The sequence below is a fragment of the Leuciscus leuciscus genome, assembly GCF_965113295.1.
Source record: "Leuciscus leuciscus genome assembly, chromosome: 5".
Lineage (NCBI taxonomy): Eukaryota > Metazoa > Chordata > Actinopteri > Cypriniformes > Leuciscidae > Leuciscus > Leuciscus leuciscus.
Genome location: NC_138729.1, coordinates 40,320,521 through 40,339,012, shown reverse-complemented (window position 1 = coordinate 40,339,012; position 18,492 = coordinate 40,320,521). Strand labels below are relative to the sequence as shown.

At 37.3% G+C, this 18,492-nt stretch overlaps 1 protein-coding gene across 5 annotated transcripts in view; it reads right to left on the bottom strand.

Annotated features, from left to right (window-relative positions):
• tenm1 (teneurin transmembrane protein 1) overlaps window positions 1-18,492 on the bottom strand; it is a 213,050-nt gene that overhangs the window by 161,240 nt on the left and 33,318 nt on the right. For 4 of the 5 annotated variants that reach the window (XM_082170137.1, XM_082170140.1, XM_082170139.1 and 1 more), the window contains exon 1: window positions 17,248-17,669. The exons of the other annotated variant lie outside the window; for it this stretch is intronic. The gene's annotated coding sequence lies outside the window, so the exon portion shown is untranslated. Of the gene's footprint in view, window positions 1-17,247; window positions 17,670-18,492 lie in introns of those variants that run through there. 5 annotated transcript variants of the gene reach the window in all.

Below are 18,492 nucleotides of genomic sequence, written 5' to 3'. Positions count from 1 at the left end.
AAAAGGAAGGCCAACAAACACAAGCGCTATGCATTGATGTGACCAGACAAATGAGAACTGAAAAGACTGCAACTACAAGGCAAATGAGGGCAATTAATGACAAACACCTGAGATGATTCAATGAATCTCCATGACAACTCATTAGTGGCAGGAAACTAAACAAAGGACAATAGGAACTAAAGAATACAAACTAAAAGTCCATGAAAGTGTAACTAAGAAAAAGATAACGGAATGTCTGTGACAGCTGGTATGGTCAAAAGTTTGGAAACATAACTATTTTTAATGTTTTTGAAAGAAGTCTCTTCATGCTCATCGAGCCTGCATTTATTTGATCAACAATACAGAAGAAAAAAAAGATTGTAAGTAAGATTTTGAAATATTACTACAATTTAAAATAATGATTTTTTATTTTAATATACTTTAAAAAATATTATTTATTTCTGATGCAAAGCAAAAATTGATCAGCCATTACTCCAGTCTTCAGTTTCACATGATACTTCAGAAATCATTCTAATATGCTGATTTATTATCAATGTTGGAAATGGTTGTGCTGCTTGATTATTATTATTTTTCAGGATTATTTGATGAATAAAAGATAAAGAAGAACAGCATTTATTTAAAATAGGAATATTTTGTAACGATATACACTGCCATTCAAAAGTTTGAGATCAGTATTTTTTTTTTAAAGAAATTAATACTTTTATTCATCAAGGATGTGTTAAATTGATAAAAGTGATAGTAAAGATATTGTTGGAAAAGATTTCTATTTTGAATAAATTATGTTCTTTTTAACTATTTAATCATCAATGAATCCTGAAAAAAGTATCACAGGTTCCAAAATATATATTTATTGCCCAGGCCTAATTCAAATTCATAAATAACATGGAGCCTAAAATACAATTGTTACTAAAAGATCAGATCAGATTAAATAGGTTTTAAACAGGCATGCTCTTTTTAAACAGTTTTGTGTTTTGACCCAGTGCCAAATCCTTATCTTCCTCTGTTTTCAGTGTCTCTGTGCACTAAGTTCCTCTCCCTCGCTTGAGTGAGCTCAAGACATGGCCATAATCGACAACCATAACAACCCACGAACACTGGAAAACGGTCAGAATCTGTATGTGTGTTGAGCAAGATTGACCTGTGGCCCGTGTGTTTTGCCCTTAAACTTTCTTTCATACCTGTTTTCACTGGGAGCTTTCAAGACAATAGAGCGACTAAAGTCACACACCTGACCCATGATGATGAATATCAGCCCCAGCACCACACACACACACACACACACACACACATCTCTCTAGGGTTTGGATTCTATCATTATCTCTCACCTTGTCACGGTCAACCTGAAAAGCTTTCTCTCTCTCCCTATGACACTCTCTCTTTCTCTCCAATCATCTGTTCTTGCCATTTCTGTGCCAATGCCTTTTTATGTCTTTCTCAATTGTTCTTTCATTACTTGTTTTGAATTGACTCTCACCAAGACTAGAACAGAGGAGTGCAGCAATAATGTCTTTGTCTTTGCTGACTAATTAAAGGACGGGGTGACATATACATCACATCTCCCTCTCTTTTCTCTGCTTCAGATATTTCTCAGGAAAACCATCCTTCAAACTTGAGTTTCCTTCATGAGATGAGAAATCTGAGGTGACCGTTATGCTTGGGGACAGACTGGGACAGCCTCTTTCAGTCTGGCATTTATTCAGCTATGAACTCCTGCTCTGCGCTCTGAAATACTCAATCAATCGTCCTAATGAAACCCCGCCCCAAAACCGTTACCATTCGAAAAACCCAATAAAACGCTCATCTGAAACACTCTGGCACAAAGCAGTGTTTTTTTTTTTTAAACCAGGGTAAACAAAACAAACTACTGTGGAGTGATGCTTTTGTAAAACTTTCAATGCATCAGAAAAAAAACAACAACACATAACAAGGTCTCTGCGGTGTATGAAAGTCACTCTCATTACCAGAAGTCTCCATTTTACTGATCTCAGACCAGCGTTTATCTCCTCTCCCTGAGAAGCCATTTCTCCCTCCTACGCACCCACTCTGACAGAACGAAAGAACGAGTGAGAGAATGAATTAGCATTTCAGAAAGAGAGAGAGAGAGAGAGAGAGAGAGAGAGAGAGAGAGAGAGAGAGCAAAAGACAGGAGAGAGAAGCGATCAAGTTATTCTCAGGAGATTGGTTCAGATGAGCAAAAAAAGTAAAGGGTTGCGTATACCTACACAAACAATAACAACCACCAAATGTACAAACGACATTGACACGAGAATGCAAACGTACAAAATTACGTTTTTAGTGGAGAACGCAGAACACAGGAAGTGCATACCGCCTACAGGTTCACTGAGGATAAAACAATCCAATACAGCAACCCCTTTCACCCCCGCCCAACGCACCTCGCACGGTTTTAACTGAGAAGCTAGCTTGCACCGTTGTTTTGTTCAATCATGCATCTAAGATATTCCCCAGCTCCTCACCAAGAGCCGGATTCTCAGTTACGAGCCAGTTACATTGCTCATGTCAGACCATCTACTTGGATCATTAACTAGAGGTTTTTTATCCAAAGTGACAGTACACTAATTGCATGGACAGTGCCTCTGGAGTATCCTGGAGTTCAGTGTCCAGCTCAAGGGCTCGATGGTAATAGAGCAACACTGTGATCTCAGTAACTCTCCAGTTCATGGATCACAATCACCTGGGACCGAACCTCCATTCGCCACCTAACCGGTGCAGATCCGGTACCCGCAAAGCTGATCGGCAGCCCGATCATGCCGTACCTGCATACTAATGTCGCAACCAGAGCACTTCCTCCGAGCGCGGTATCTCTATGAGCTGGTGGACAGGAATAAATAAACTCGGCATGCAGCTGAGTCCGTTTATCTGAACGCAACAGCATTCCTGCGAACTAATGGAATGTTTAGAATCCAGAGCCCGTGGGGACGTTCCGATTCAAATTCCAAATGCGTTTATTAATTCCGCTCATAAATGAAGTTCCCCTCCTCGCGGCATATCGCAAATGAGATCCCTTTCCATAATTTGTCTTTGTTGAGTTTCACAGTTCTGCATTGATCTAAAAGACCCTGCGACAAACGACACTGACAGAGGCAGGAAGATGAGGGACCTCATATTTCTAATGCGTAAATCATCTTTGAAAATGCTCCTATTTGACACCTTGGACGTTTTCAAATGTTTGAATACAAGCTGCATTTACCACCGCCTGCAGCAAATGGCACTTTTTTTTCTTCACATGTACTTCTACTCGTATAATGGACTGGAAAGTATCTACAACCTCTACAAATCACAGACTTAGACATTTCGCTCTAGAAGTCTGGCAGTAAACGCTTTCATAAATTCAGCCATTCATGTGTTGCTGAGATGCTGGAGGCTTTTGAATGAGGGCAGTTCAAGTTTAAGAGTTTTTAACCTTCTAAACATTTATAAGCAATGGACACCAACTCATACTGTTTCGCATTTGCAAGTAACTTCTTTGTGCATGTAGCAAAATACAGCTGAATTTCCCATAATGAGCCAATTCAATTAAGATTGAATTTCAGATCTAACTTACAGTACTGTCCTCTCTGCTTGATCTCACGAGCTTTGGAATAAATACATCAATAATTTCATAAGCTGGAGAGAGTTTATTATGCAATTGTGCTTGGAGTCATTTTGGAGAAATATAATTTCCATTGCTGTTTTTATCCCATTGGGCACTTTGGAAAAATATCTCAATGTAAAATAATATGATGAAACGCATTTAGAACTAAATGCTGTAGACAGTTTAATTTGTATAAAAAGCTCATGTCAGCCTAAAAAGCTCTTCCATTGTGAGACTGAATTTGCTTTCTCTCTCTTTCTCTCTTTAACATTCTCCCATATTAAATAAATAAGATTAACGTTTTTATTTGTAAACTCATTATTTCTTGGGATGCACTAATATTAATTAAAATGTTGACAGATAAGCTACTAATTTTTTCATGTTATTGCGAATAACTGTCTGATATCAAAAGTATGTACCATTTTGTCTAAAATTAAAAATCACACTAAAACCAATCATTTTAAAAAGCTACTAGTGAATTTAGGCATCACTATATTGTATTGTACAATATGAAAAATGGATATTCCTTTTGGGATTTGCTAAAGATTATATTTAACAGTGTTGTTGATTTATTGGAGTTTTTAAAGATTAAGTGTGTGGGGTAGATGGCAGCAGATGTAATAAAATTGTTAAAATATGGGAAATTATCAAGTAGAATTAAATATTCAATATCATCCAATTCAGTACTCGATCAAAAGTTTGGGATCAGTATGATTTTTTAAATGTTTTTAAAAGGCTCTTATCTCTCTAATGCTCACCAAGGCTGTACTTATTTGATCAAAAACACAGTAAAACAGTATTATTGTGAAACTTTGTATTGTAAATACTATTAGAATTAAAAAAAAATACCTTTCAATTGTTAAATGTAATTTATTCCTGTGATGGCAAAGCTGAATTTTCAGCAGCCATTACTCCATTCTTCAGTGTCATGATCCTCTAATATGCTAAAATCATTCTAATATGCTGATTTTCTGCTCAAGTAACTGTCACATGTATGATCTGTTTTGCTTGAATTCTTGTCCATGTATTTTGGTTTGACCTAGTTTTCTTTCTTATCAGTTTTCCCAGCACTTGTTTGTTACTATGGTTACTGATTAGTCCTCACCTGTTCATTGTTCTGTTGATTACCATCCCGGTGTATTTAAGCCCTCAGTTTCTTCAGTCCTTTGTCTTGTGTTCATGTTGATATCGTAGGCTAGTGTATTACTCTGTTCATTAAAACTCCATTTGCTCCATAGTCTTTTGGATTGTATACACAGCAAGTGTGACAGTAACATTTCTTTTTATTATCAATGTTGAAAGCAGTTATGCTGCTTAATATTTTTTCAGCATTGTTTGATTAATAGAATGTTCAGAAGAACAGCATTTATTTTTGTATATAAATCTTTTGTAAATCTTTACTGTTATTTTTAAACAATTTAATGTATCCTTTCTGAATACATTTTTTTTTTTTTTTAAACAAAAAATTATTGACCCCAAACTTTGAACTGTAGTGTACATTTAAAAAATCAACTAATAACTGATATGGTCCATGTCTAGTTGTTTCATCAGTTGCAAGAGCTGCTCACTCACTCAGGTCAGATGTCCTGAGTGAGTCTCCTCAGGTCTCCTGTGCACCAATCCAGCACACACACTCCATTAGCACCTTGGACAGAACCACAACACTCAGCTGAAGACTGGAGACGTGGCATAGCTGGAGTCGATTCATGCTCGCCAGGCTAAGGCTACACAAGACGACAAGTAATGCTCCTCTCTACCTCTTTTTCAAACAAACAGAAACAGATGAGGTTTATGCTGAAGCAACCAAATAGACAGTCTCTCCAAAACACTCCGAATTCATGTTCCGCCTCCTCAACCCCCATCTCCTGGAGAACTCCCGACGAGTGCACAGACACACAAGGAGCTCCCGTAGAGCACTATCAGTGCACTCTAGCACGACAGAAACTGACCCATCGGCTACTCCAAAACCTCTTCAGTCTGATCGGCCTCTTAATACTAAATAAACACCTCTCCGAAGCATTTCCACCATGACCCTGACGTGCTTCTCTTCATTCCCGGCACACATCCGTAATAATCTCTACAACAACAAAAACACTTAATGTCAAGCATGCAAACGGTGGCTCTGATAAAAATTCATAGGCTAATACAATTTCACAACGTGATATTTCAACACTGCCACATTTCTCCAAAATAATCATGCTGTATGAAGATAAAAAGAGCCCTGCTTCATTAATTATGCAGAAGAATGTGAATTTATATCTATTAAATACTATAAAATATTAAATTTAAATGAACAGCTTTATGAGGTCCCTGACAATAACAAGTGAACAATGATTCAGCGAGATGTTTTATATTTTCTCTTTCAAGAATCCTAATTTTTCATGTGGTCCCCCAGATGAAAAACACTTTTCAATGGCGACCCCTTTGATTCGGTGTGGTGAGATGACTTGTTCAATTATTCAGCTGTTTGCATTTTCTCAGCTTGATCGGTGTGACATCGCTACTAATGTCATTGTCATAGAAACTGAGGGTGTCATTTTTTTTGTGAGGTCATATCAACTGTAGTGAAATACAGTGGATATGACCTCAAATACAGGCTTTGCATTAAGCATGCAATAGTATGCAAATCAGTGAGGAGGAATACAAATATTGTATATTTGTAAGTGCATTGGAAAAACAGACCTTAGCTCGAGGAAATGAACCAAATTAAATGAGAAGTGTGACAAAATATTTATTATGGTCCAGAAGGCTTTATTTCAGGTCTAGGGCTATGCTTTCTTAACAGAATCCATGTCAGAAGCATTGGAGGGAAACAGTACAGCAGTGAAATCAGATCAGGTCTACAGGGCTTTGAATCTCACACCCAAATCAGTCAGAGATCTTTGGCTAAGCAGTTACAGGTGATTAGGTGAGGGCTATACAGGCTTAAGGCTTCTTTAAACACACACACACACACACACACACACACACACACTTACACTTACACTTACAATTATCCCTAATCATTCCACAACAGGTGGCCGGTTAGAGTCCGATCTTGAGGTGAACCGTTGAAGTGCCCTTATTACAGGTTAACAAAGCACCTGCAGTGGCACAGATGAGAGCCTGACAAGGCCCATTTTTAAAGGCTGTCTCACTGATAGCAAACTCTTTCCTAAACGCCTAATCATCTCAACGCACTAAAATCCAATCATACTTAAATTACAGCGTGGCTCAAGAACTTCAGATTGGAGGACTGTGTTGTGACAAAACTCATGCCCATGTGCTTGATTAATCACTCGATGGGCTTCATCAATGAAGCCAGAGAGCTTTCTTTAAGAAATGGTTGTTACAGCAAACGCTTTGCATAAGAGAATTTAAGTGTGAGCATCAGCTAAGAGAATCATCAAGCATTTTAATATTTATGATCACAGTGATAAAATACTGCAATATCACCTAAGTTATGCACACTAATCCATATTTCAAAAGTGCATATGGTACCATAACATGTTTACATATATGATGCGTACATTGTGAGGCCAGTATAATAATGATTATGAGTCATATACTTTTAGATTATATTTTAATTTAAAGCTGCAGTCTGAAGTTTTTCCTTTGTCGCCATCTCTGTTCGAAATCTGCAATTGCAGATATTCGCGGAATTATCAACTTTACGTGCGTTGTGCCTCGGCATGGCACAGCGCGGATGAATCCAATGTTTTGAGGACAATGTGCGGCTGTCAACCACCGCGCTGGTGGTGTGGATACTGTCATTCGCAATCGCAGATTCTACTTTTTGGAAGTATGACCAACATAAGAATTTTCTGAACAACTAAGTAAGTAACATCCACTTTTGTTCTGACCAACTAAGGGGAAAAAAGCATTGCAGTAAATCGCGCTGATTAAATCTAACGATCGCTTATCATATCACATCAAACCGTGTAAATTAAACTTAGTTCTCAAATTGTTAATGTTAACAACATCAGCATTGCATGACTACATTTAATGCCCTTCCGATATTTATCCTTGTATTCGCATGGGCCCGGTTGCAGTCTCTTTTTTTCGCATTTTACAACGGGCGAATCTCCAGTTGTCACTGGTGATTATCATTTGAACCTTTCTGGATCTGTCATCAAATTGATCAGTTTAATTACATCAAGTGCTGTGAGAAAAGGCTATAAATCTCCACCACCAACATCCTCACACGCAATATAGCCTTACTAGCCGAGACACCTTCTTTATGTGTACAGATGTGATGTAATGACGTAAAGACATGCTCGAATTTCCCGTGGAAATCCGCCAGTACCACTGGAATTAAAAACCTTATTACAAGCTTACCGTTTAGAATCGAGCTAAGGCAAGCAGATAGTTTTGAACACTGGCTGGTTATGTACTTGCTCAAAAAATTATTTTGGATAATTTTGAACCCAAAAAAGCTACGGACTGCAGCTTTAACGTTTTATTATGAGCACCAGAGTGAAACATATTCAGCTTCTTAAATTAAGCTGTTTAACTTAAAAGGGATAGTTCAAAATTCTGTCATCATTTATTATTATTATTATTATTATTATTATTTCACCTTCATGTAGTTCCAAATCTACAGGCTTGCCTTTCTTTGGAACACAGAAAATATAATACTGTGCATACAATGAAAGTCAGCAGGGTGCAAAACAACACTGGACCACATCAACTGTCATTGTATGGTCAACACAAGAATGTATGAAGTAATACGAGATTTGGAAATGTTAATTTTTTTGCTGAACTATTCCCTTTTAAAAAAAAAAAAAAAATAGTATGGGACAAAACAATAATTGGCTCTTGTAGAACCACCAAGGACCCCCTAGTTGTTATAACTGTTAACAATCTGGACTGATTGTCAGAGATATTACCTAAAGTCTGTGTTAATTCCAAATACAATCCACCCACTTCCTATGATTTATTGTCACCTCTCCACTGTCCTGGACAAACTGGACGGGTTACTGTACGTAGGCTGCAGGTTCACACCTCAGCAAAGGACAGCTACTGTGGAAAGTTACTGAGACCCATCGTCAATGTGGTGCCCTTGAGCAAGATAGTACCTGATCCCAGGTCGCTCCTGAAATTAGTGTACTGTACGTTGCTTTGGATAAAAGCATCTGCTAAATGACAAGTTACCACCAACCCCGGCACCCTGCTGTATGATGTTTCTTACTTTGCAAATGAGTCTGCTGATTACAATAAGAATATATTCCAAAATGTCTCATCAGTATGTTAATTACTCTAAACCTGCAATGTAAGATGTGTCATTAAATCAAGCTGTACGGCCATGTCTGCTGGGTACTGTTATGGGTGCTCGAGCTGGACAATGCGTCTTTTTCACCTATTGTGTTGAAAGGCAGCATAACCTTTTTAAAATGGATGGAAATGTGTGGCCTGACCTATAGAGTGAGGACGCCCCCCCCCCCCAACATATTATGCATTTTCAGTTCTTTTGAAATATGTAATTTAACAGAGGTAGATAGAGAGATACATTACGGTTTCCAATTTACCTACTATCAAAAAGAGTTCGCAATACAAAACGCAATAAATTCACACAGTAAGGTTAAAACGCACAGAAGGTTAAACCAATAAAAAAAAAGCATTTTTACAGCCTGCTGTGACATATGCTAAATATCATTCACACATAATATGTTTGTGCTGGAGGATAGCGCGCCGTAGACAGAGAATATTTGCTTTCCATCACGTAAAATAAAATGTGTTGTGGTTTTTCATGCATTTCAAATATCTAGGAGTGAAAAATCTAAAAACATGAATATAATCATTCAGCTGAGTGCAGCCGCTCGGTCAATCTGGTCATCGCTGAGACATGTTCTACATGCTCAATCTTATTCACATTATTCACAAATTGGAGGAAGACAATGAGAATGATGAGGGTCCATGCTTCTCAAACACACATATCTGAGACTTAATGAGTGCGTCTTAGAAACCCCATTTATCACACACTTCTAGAGCTTATTTTTAGAGGAAGACAGTTCCTAGTGAATTAGTTTCATTGAACAAGAAATGTAATGTTCATTTTAAATAAATTAATAAATATAAATAAACTAAATCGAGATTTGTTTTCTGGAGTTTTGAGAATCCTGCATTTACAATGACATCAGTCTTCTCAAAAGTCTCTGGAACTACAATATGTTCACTGCTCCCTACACACTCAGTCAGGGATATCTGTAGAGTTCCATTAGCTTTCTTAAAATTCTGGTAACACTTTATTTTACAGTGTCCTTGTTACATATGTTACATGTATTTACCACAGTAATAACAGTGATTTATGCATAATTACATGCAACTAACCCTCAACCAAATCCGAATCCTACCCTAACCCTATAGTAAGTACATGGCGTTAATTACTATTACTCGGTACTTAATAAATATATAATTACACTGTAACAATGACACCTTAGTGTAACCCAAATACCTTCACTTAAAAAGACCTGCGACGTCATCTAAAAACATGCAGAGTTGTGCAGATCAGGGCTTTAAGTATGATTCAATTATATACTACAAAATATAAATATGACATAAAACATTATATTTTCAAATGTATAAAAATATAATACATTTGTGTGTTACATATTTAAATTAATTTAAATGTCACACTGTAAACCATATATTAGGAAAGCACAATATTAAAATAATAATTCAGGGGTAGCCTAACATGATAACATTCAACATATTAACAGAAACATGCAAAAACCTAATTTTTATAGCAAAATAATTATTAATATTCTACTCTTACTAAATGTACTATTGTTCTTCTATAGTATCATACTGAACTGACTGACAGCTTCAGTGATTATAAAAGGAGCGCTCTTTACTTGTAATTCAGTCTCAATTTGAAGAAAAGTTTTTGTTTTTCTTGAGACTTTGTGACTTTCCTTACTTCATACTTCAATACATGATAAAATGTCAAACTTTGACAAAAAATTGCTTTCTTGATTATTTGACATTTTATAATAGTGATTTCATAATGTCTAAATATAAATTCAATAATATATTTAGAGCTTTGAAGTGCTGTAAAACGTTGTTTGAAGCATTTGAAAATCTTTGAAAAGTGCTTGAATTTCTCTCTCAAAAGGTTGTTTGAACATGATTAATTCAATGTAAAAAATTTAAAAAATGTAAAAGAATGTAAATTTTTTTTTAATAAAAATAAATAAATTCTGCCACAATACCATGGTTACGCATTACTACATTAAATCCAAGGTGAATGTTGGTGATTTGTGGACTGAAAAGCCTTCAATAGCTTGTTCGTTCATGGCACAATGTTTCTCCTGGTTTCCATGTCAGCACTGTTTGATCTGATATCTATGGTTTATAACAGAGATTTCTGAGCCGAATTTGAAAGCTTCTCACTAGATCTCGCGGCAATGTATGGGTGGGTGGCGTGACCAAATTCTTATTTCACGATAACGATATGTATCAAAATATAGTTATTTTATCTCATTTCTGTTATTAAAAATAAGAAAAAAGAAGCAAATTACAAATAGGGAAAATACACCACAACAAAAATATGACATTAAACAAATTCAGTTTTTCCGGTACAATAGGTTTATTTAACATGTAGTTAGAATTAGTACAGAAGTTTAATGATGAAAAGTAAAAATAAAGTATTGCATAGTCTTCACTGTACGAACTAAATATATAAATGTGTTCTTATTAAAGCAAAAAAAAAAAAAGTGATTCATTAAAAGAGCAGTAAGTTATTTTCTCATCAAGCACGTCCCGCTCTTTATATTCGCAATACACACAATTTAGAAAAATCTCTAACGATAGACATTTATACATGGTAATGATCATCATACTGCCCAGCCCTACAGTAATGTTAATAATTCTGCTGCAAATCCAAATGCTTTCTCACTGGATCTCCCAGCGCTGTGTAGTACTGTGTCACGTTTTTTAGATCGGCTCGCGAGTAAACCTGTTCTGAGCTCGTCCTGCGCTGTTTATTATTAGTCCAGGCTGATGAACGGTCCGTGCGGCTAGACCCAAACCAAGTGTGGGTATCTGCAAGTTGGAGTAATGGGCGAGGAGAAAGGTAGGAGGCATGGAGAAAGGTCTGTATCATTGGTCTCGAAAGCTGTCTGTCAGGGTGTGGGGTAAGGTAAGGGGTTAGTTTCTGTTGTAGCAATACACCTTTCAGCACGCCCATTACTCCGGCCTGAAGCTATCCCTGTCTCACTCAAACGAGTAGCACAGTTTCGTTCCGCTTTCATTTCATTTATCGTTTGGTGTTTCTTATATGCAACAGAAATGGCAGCACTTATCAGTTGGGCAACGTGGGCGTGGTGGTCGTGGTCGTACCAGTGCGACCTCATAATGAAAAAAATCAAGTTGTGGCTAATGACTAAATGGCTTAAATAAAATTATATCCTTTTGTCTAAATAAATGAATAAATAAATAATTTAGGCTAAACAAATTTAAAATCAACTGTTTTAAATGATAAAAATGAATTTAGACATCACAACATTATAATGTACATTTTGAAAAATATACATTTTGGAAATTGCTGAAGATTTTACAGCGTTATTAAATTGCTAATGCTTTCAAAGATTAGCTTAACTGACAGCAAAGGTCACCCAAATGTAAAAATAGTGGTACAATCCATTATAAAATGATGCTGAAAAAGATACTGTTAGAGTACATTGTGTTTTCTTAATGTTTATGTTTATCATGCTGTAGCAGTCACCAATCTGGTGTGCTTTATACACAGGCATAACTGCTAGTTAAACCAATCTTGAGGTCATTAACCTGAATAAAGCATTGAGTGGTACAAAGGTGATGCATAGGAAGGAACTGATGGGTAAATATCATGAAGTCATATATCAAGGTACACATCTTCTATTTATAAACTGTCATTTGAACTGAACATGTACAACAGCAACGATGAGGGATCTCACTTAAGATGTTAAGATTAACACCCTGTGTAATCCAGTTCACAGGGCACTACAGTGTGATTGTAACATACCCTGTGATTAACAATCACCACAAAGCCAAGCTACAAAACTGAATGATAAAACAGTGCATCTATTTTGACATTACAGTCCTCTTGAATCTAAGGAATAATTTTTCAACTTGTTCATTTTGCAATTATTTATTTATCTTCCCAAGGAGAAGAAAGGGGGGAGGAAACAGAGATGGAAGAGTCATATGAAGAAACAGAAAGAATAAGGTTAATATGGAGAGATGTGTAAGTACTTTTAGCTCACCGTTATTGAATTGGAGTGAGTTTGGGGGTGGGTCAAGACTGTGAAAACTACCACCTTCCTTAGAAAGACTACAATCTATCTGAATGGCATAAAAGCCAGGGGGCTTACAAAGTAAAGAGGGTAAGAGAGGAAGAGAGGGGAAGTAAAGGAGGAGTGAGATTCACACTGGGGGTCTGATAAGAGGATACGAAAAGAGGAATGGGGGAAAGAAATATAATTAACCACGAGCACAGCTCAGAGTCCCAGCATGCTTCTGTATTAATGGAAGTGCTATTGTAGATAATGTGCTGCTGCATTTTCTAGCAACTGTAAATAGTACTTTCTTGTGGATAATGGTTGAGGTATACCTTCTTCATTTTTACATATCTATATATATATAAAATTTGAACACGCAAAAAAACATAAGCCCTAAACCTACAATATTATCATCAATATTAATAATAATTAATATTATCATTTTATCCTACATTTACAAATAAATAAACATCCTGCTGTAGTGAATTCCACTTAAAAAGAGCTATTAGTGTAATAATATATTTCAGCATATTATTATAACTAAAGATTTTGCTCCACTATGCTAAATACATTGCCTTTTCTAACCTTAATAATGCCCAAATAACCTTGGCGTATTTAGATATATGCAGCAAAACAAAACACTGGTGATTGGTCCCCTGGTTATTGCTCATCAGCGCTTTAAACTTCACTGAAGTATTAAGCAAAAGACACTGTGCTGGTATAATTAACGGCTGTGTGACTGGCAGATCTGGGTTGGGTAACTGCAGCTTAATCCCCTGTTTCCAGTACAGTATTAATCCAGACATGAGGGAGTAGTGCTAACATGCTAATGTCAAAGCTGAGGCCAGTTGACAGCGGTGGCTAATCTGTAATGAAGTCCAATATATTCCCCCTTGTGACACCAAACTGTCTGATAAACCCTTATATGGGTTTGGGTTTCATATGGTTGATCTGCCATAATTACAGTTGCAGCTATGCAAACAAATTAGTAACTAGGTTTTTTGATGGCCGATACCAATATTTTATAGAAAATTGTGGCCGATGCAAAGCCTATATAACACAAGCACACCTGCTGCAAATAAATTAGTTTTACATATTTTTGCTAAAATACTAAAATTGGAAATATTTGTTTGTGTGGTTTATAAAATGTATTCATCTGTATTCATCTGAATTTTCTGATTACTTGCATTAAAAAGTATTACACAAAAGTATCTATTAGCCTATTAGATAGATCTGTTGAACAAAGATGGTAAACTAATGCAGACAAAGAATGGGCGTCTGCACATTGGTCAATGTATCAGTCAACCACTAATATCCACACCTCACTGCAAGCGTTTGTTAAAATATGCATCCAGCATTGTTATTTTCAACTGGAAATGAATTGATTACTATTGCAACAATTTTTTTCTAAAAATGTCGGTTAATAAATGTTAAACGTCGAACAATAGTACCCCTGGGCTGCACTAGCTGCACGCCTATGATGTATTAGCCTCTCAAGCCGGTGGAGCCTGTCAGAAAGCTAAGAACTCTCAGTATTCGCTCTCTCCCAGTGAGTATGGCGTTAATGAAAGCTGAACGCAGTACTGTAGCATTTGCTGAGAGTGGGAGAGAGCAGGCAGGAACCCCTCCGGGTCTTTACCTCTATTGTTAAGAGAGGGTGAGGCATAGCAGGGGGTTAATGCCAGCGTGGGTAGCTACCGTCCCTGCTAAATCTTGACATCATAAGGAGAAAGAGACAAAGACAGGGACAGACGACAGGGGAAAAGAAAGGTGTACTGTAGCATATATTTTTAGATATACATGAGAATATGAGAAACACAAACATCTCTAATGTCAAATATGGCACTCCATTAAGGTCTAATAATCTAATGTTGATAATCTAACGTATTGGATTTATGTTCCCAATCCCAACAATCCACACAAGATGAAGAAATTAGCTGCCAGTACAGAATGCAAGGCCTTGCTTCGATTCAGAGGACTATATACGTGCCAGACTGACAAACTTTAATATCCCTGGTAAAAAAAAATTCTTAAATATGGGCAGCCTTACATATAAATCAAAAGGTCAGGAGAGAAAATCGCAAAAATAATAAGGCATTTTACATTTAATTTAGTGGCATTTTCTAATAAAGTAGGCAGTGTGAGGTTTTGCATTTCAGAGATATTTCAACATAATTACAAGATTCTAGAAGTCACAAAAAATTCAGGCTAATTCACCTACAGCAGACTGACATATCAACAAACACACCATTTACTAGCACAAAAATACTGCATGCTCATACGTGCCATTTAGCACTTGCTTTTCACAACTTACTGTTAACCACTTGCTGAGATAATGTGCCTGGAGCAACCTGTGTCTTACATGAGGGCACATTAATGATAGAGCAAGACTGTGATTTAACCCAAACTTGGATTTGTGTTGTAATATAAAAAAAGTATTAAACAAATGCACCATCACCACGCTAAAAAATACATTTTTGTGTGTAATGGTGCTATAATATTATTATAGCACCATTACACATAAAAATGTACACATTTTATATTAGTCAGTGTTCAACGTGGGCCATAACACGCCAATGCGGATACCGACAACAATACTGAACTAGAAACTCTCATCAAATGCTGGTACTTTCTTTGTAAATGCTCGACTATATAGAGTACCCTGTTGCTCTCACAAGACAAAGACGGTTATATCACAAAACAAAGTTTTGACCATCAGCGTGTCATCTGGTGTATACTGTAGCTTAAAGAACCCTCAATTCAGAAATGAATAGGCCGTTTGACCGACATATTAAAACACCAATCACACTTTGCTTGATTTTATGTAATGTTGAGGGATGGGCAATAGTAGCAAACATATCTTCTTTACTTACAACTATCTGCAGCCAAACAAAATTCTTAAAAATCTGTCAAATATTAATTCTCATAAGTATACCTATCCTTCTGCAAGAAAATCCAGAGCCATATACATTAAGTAGTCAAATTAAACTAATTAAACTCATGTTTTTTGGAGATAATCTGTGTAAATGTAATTTATGCTACAGTCTGCTTCAATATATTCCCTTTAATATTGTTTATTTTAACACATGCAATTGCTCTTTTAAGAAAAGACATAAAATTATGTTAATAAACTACTGAGTTGTTTAAAAATGCAAATAAATTATTATTTGTGTGTGTGCGGTTTCTGTATCGTGAAAATGTATGTGGGACAAATTTCTGAGTAAAATATTGAAAAGAGGGTCCTGAGGAGGTAAAATAAGATTTTTCCTTGCATAGGGATACAAATGCTAAAATTTAAAACAAAAGCAGTAGACCTAGTATTATTAGTATAATTATATTCCAATCAATATTACAATTATTTGTTAATCATTTTAAGATTAATAAATAATGATCCTGATATATAGCCTACACACACACACACACACACACACACACACACATGCAAAGAAATGGAGTGCCCTGGTATTTTTTGCCTATAACGTCTAGAATACTCTAAATTCTTTATTTAGTGTTGAATTATATGACACACAAAATATTGTGCCCCACCTTCTCATCTGGTATAATCATAAAAATTAAATCAAAAGCATGGCCACTTAAACTCCCGACCAACTCTATTAATGTTAGCAGCGGTTTCTCTCTAAGGGAAACTGAGTGAATAATGCACAGATGTGTCGCAGACCACTCATACACACTAACGGGGAAGCGAATAACAACACAGGAAAAACACAGGATTCGAGCAGCTGGTGGGCTGGTATGTATTCGCTGCTAAAACGGAGAAAATCCCGTGAAATTGTAATATTTACCAGTACAATTGCCGCGACGTGCAGGTGACCCGGTCGTGCGCGAGACCGTGCTCATATTTCTCCGTGAATTCTCCTCACACTGATTTAGACCCGTCTGCTGTATTCTCGCACATAACTCGTGGAAATATATATCACAATTAAAGAGTAAAAGACCGTAAAGGTCGCATTCAGTCAGTCAAGTTCACAAGCAGCGGGTAATTGGTGTCTCGTGCCCAGTCGATACTGTCAAGAATGATATGCGCGCGGTGACGGCGGGAAAGCTCGCCTCTAAAAACGAGAAAGTCTCACGGTGTATGGATGGGAACCGAAGCCGTTTTAACGGCTGTATGTTTGTGGATGTCTGAGCTGGGAGAGCCTCGGATCAGTTACACAGATGTGCTGCGCAGGTTGAAAAAAATGACCGAGCTTCTTCTCAATAACGGTTTCTCTATTTCTTATCGGATAAGGAAAAGAGAAGTGTTTACTTTATTAGAAAACGGACAGCGATGGACTGCAGTCATTCGTTTGAGAAACTGAATTCACGTTTGTATTCAGCGTAGCTATACGAGCAAACACCCACTATCACACGCAGTTATGGAGAACCGGTTATGTTTACCGGAGTTCTGCTCCTTACCTTCGTCAACGCTGAGCATGATTCAGTGTAAAATCCCCGGATATATCATTTAATCTCTGGTAGATATGTGGGAAAAGGGTCTGGCACCGAATCCTGTCGTTTATCCTTCAGAAAGCAGAGCTCCACGGTCGGAGATGCGGTGACTCCGGTGAGACGGCAGAAGCGCGGTGCTCGGTTACAGGGAAATGCGCGAGAGCGGATGCTGAGTGAAACGGGATGCGGGTACTCATATACACAAGCACACTCGCACGCGGAGGGAGCGTCGTATTCTGAATGGTTAGGATTTAAATTCAAGTCTTCACGGATTTTTTACTGTCTGACACGTTCGGCATCACCGGGACGTACCATTCAGTGCTCGTGAGAAAGGGGGTGTGGCAGCAGGAGCGGGGAGCGGGTTGCGCGTTTACCGGCGCGAGCGGCCGACCCAGCGAGCACAATCTCGTCCGACCAGTGCGCGCGCCGAGGAAACATCCACAGAGTGTGACTGATTTTCTAATAACACCGCTGCTGCACTGGATAAACACTGCCAATAATCGTTTAGGAATATGTTTTGCGGCCTAGTTAGATAAACATCTACAATAAAACACATGTTATTGGAAAAGTACCTCTAGTTATTTCAAAAACATTACTGTTACTGAGAGTTTGTGCTGTTAGTAGCCTATAAGGGCCCTTGCTTTTCTCAGCATGTGGGCAGGCACCAAGTGTAGAGTAAACCCAAAACCTCCATTGTGGGTACCAGACAGTTGTCCCCACACAAATTTTTTTTAATAAACATACTAAATAATGTATTAATAAAAATGTAAAACTGCAGAAAGGTTTGAGGTATAGGGTTAGGGGATAATTAAAAAAAAGAATTAGCCTGGTATAAAAAACAAAGTAAACAGAAAATCTCCAAGAAAGTCTCCACCAAGAAACAAACAATTGTGTATGTAGCCTATGTATATGTATGTGTCAGTGATGCGCGGGTCAATGTATAAACAACCCGCACCCGACCGACGTTTTCAACTAACCCGCCCGCAACTCGGACCGCAAAAAAAAAAGAAGAAAATATTGTACCCGACCCGCTTCCTGACCCGCATTTTTTAAAAGTAGTAAATGCATAGCAAGAAGTACACATGACAAAGCCAACACTTTGGTCATCATCTTTCATTATTTCGGCAAATGTCTCCCACATTTTGCTCTTTCTGTTTTTTGTATTTGCGGAGCTTCCACTCCCCAGTCTTCACCTTTTCTCTTGCCGCCTCC